The 2,382-nt window shown below is 36.1% G+C and overlaps 1 long non-coding RNA gene across 2 annotated transcripts in view; it reads right to left on the reverse strand.

The window, feature by feature from the left end:
• Positions 1–233: 233 nt before the first annotated feature.
• Positions 234–2,382, reverse strand: part of LOC104869072 — a 25,410-nt gene continuing 23,261 nt past the window's right edge. For both annotated transcript variants that reach the window (XR_782184.2, XR_782185.2), the window contains exon 3: positions 234–477. This is a non-coding gene — a long non-coding RNA (uncharacterized LOC104869072). The remainder of the gene's footprint in view (positions 478–2,382) is intronic.

Consider the following 2,382-nt stretch of genomic DNA (forward strand, 5'->3'; position numbering starts at 1 on the left):
GAATTTACAAGATGACAATGTTGATTCCATGAGTAGAAATTTTGCACAAGAGTTTGTGAGACAAACTCTACAAGCAGGAAAGTGAAAATAGAATGATGTGCACGAGCTAATTCTGTCATCTCAGGTGGAGCTTTCTTTACATGCTAAAGCTCCTCCATGGAGCAAGAAAGAGACATTTTGTCTGAACTCAGTACCCAAAGCAATAAATACCGACTCTTTTCCTATTACCTCACAGGAATCTTGGCCAGGAAGCGAGGAGAAAGAAAGATCAGACAGGTCAGGACAAGTGAGCTTCTTTATTGTCTAACAGACAGACTAAAATCTGATTTAAATTTCAAGCAAAATCACATTATCTGAATTTAGCAGAATTCTTGAAACATTTATGAGCCATCCCCAATCAATTCTCAAGTGGTCGCTTGGTTGGACTGTCGCTAGTGAGCTGGTATCCTGATTTGCTGGAGGAGCTGGCTGCAGTATCTGGGAGAGAATAAATGGCACAATGGTTAGCTTGTCCTAGTTTGTTTGTTTGTTTTGAGACAGGGTCTCCCTTTGTAGTTCATGCTGGCCTTGAACTCACTATGCAGTCCCAAATTGGCCCTGAACTTGTGGTGATTCTCCTACCTCAGCCTCCTGAGTGCTGGGATTACAGATGTGTACCACCACTCCCATCTTTTCTTTCTTTCTTTCTTTCTTTCTTTCTTTCTTTCTTTCTTTCTTTCTTTCTTTCTTTCTTTCTTTCTTTCTTTCTTTCTGTCTCTTTTTCTTTCTTTCTTTCTTTCTTTCTTTCTTTCTTTCTTTCTTTCTTTCTTTCTGTCTCTTTCCTTCTTTCTTTTCCTTTTTTTCTTTTTTTGTGGTGTCCTTATCTTCAACAAAACTACAAACATATGTCTACTATAAGTTGTTGGTAAAATGCAGCTCATAATTATGACTTTTAGAATGACATTTTCCAGTCTGACAAAATATACTTCTGTTCAAGAATGTGGAAATAATATGCATAGACCCGGGGTGCCTCTCTTCACTGGAGCAGCTGGGTTGGTGGACCTGGGAGTCTAGACTGGATGGTTAATTCTAGATCTGGGTAATTATATATATTTAACTCAGTATAACTACCTACTTTTGCTGAGAATTTTATATACTTAATTTTCTCAATTTTTCACATTCCAACTATGTGCAAACAACCGTTTTTCTGGGTGATGAGATGATTATTAATGAAGGACAATCCACAAAACATACACTTAGGAGATGTAATCAAAAATATATATGGAAATATCAATATATATTGATATTTAAATGAAATATCACTACAGTAAAAAACACATTGCCACTAATCCTCCTGAAAACAAAACAAAACAAAACAAAAAACCTTGCTTTGAACACTCTTCTTGTATTGCCCCTGCAGCTTTCCAGAGCAGCCCTGGAAGTCCTTTCTCATGAATACCTTTAGTTGCACTACTGTGACGGCCTCAATGTCTTGAACTGATTAAAAAATGTGTACCTTTCATAGTCATTTTGACTTTGGGGATGTTGCCAGGTGTCCTACTATATCAGAACCAGTAAATAAAGGGGGTGAGGATGCACCATCATGTTGTTACAGGCTTTTCTTTCCATGGGATGGCACCTGGCAGCAGCATTTACTGTATTTTTTGTTGTAGCTTATACAGACTCAGAGACTTCCAGAACTGCTTCACAGAATGATGGGAAGAAGGGTGGGATAAGTATGTCTGAAACAAGGGAGAGTATTTTGGGGGAACTTAATAGCCATATAGCTTTTACTATAATAAAAATTTAAAATCAAGCATTCCCTGTACATTTTTGTCACATTCGAACACACTCATATAAAGTAGGTACACGGATAAGTACAACTACTCGTAACAGTGGATTTACATATTTTCAGAAATGGTGATTAAAATTGGGGCTCACAGAAATGGGAGCACTTAATATTGAGTGGCTTATAAGATGAAAGGGCTGAACACGCATTTTAGAAAACATAATCTGTAAAAATATAATTTGTGGAGCTCAACAGTTCCAATCAAAGTGTAAATATTATGAAAGAGACTGAAAATAAAAAAAGTTATAAGTAAATTTCAAACCAAAACTGATTCTAGTATTATAGATGTAGGACAGTACTGTATCATTCCTCTGTGAATGTAAAATATCTTGTACCTGCTTTATGATATGTAGTAAGGACTGTGCTTTATTAGAGCTATTTTCAGTGATGTTACTCTAGAATGTTCTCTCTCCAGATGATGATTAAGATGCTAATAAAAAAAATGGTGCCAGGTACCACAACAGCAACAGAACTTTGCTGTTTTCTGGTTATTATTCTTCTCTTTGTTTTTTTTGTTTTTTGTTTTTTGTTTTTTTTTTAATGGAGTGTGCTGA

Source organism: Fukomys damarensis, unplaced genomic scaffold (genome assembly GCF_012274545.1).
Source record: "Fukomys damarensis isolate Sample0158 unplaced genomic scaffold, DMR_v1.0_HiC HiC_scaffold_7, whole genome shotgun sequence".
NCBI lineage: Eukaryota > Metazoa > Chordata > Mammalia > Rodentia > Bathyergidae > Fukomys > Fukomys damarensis.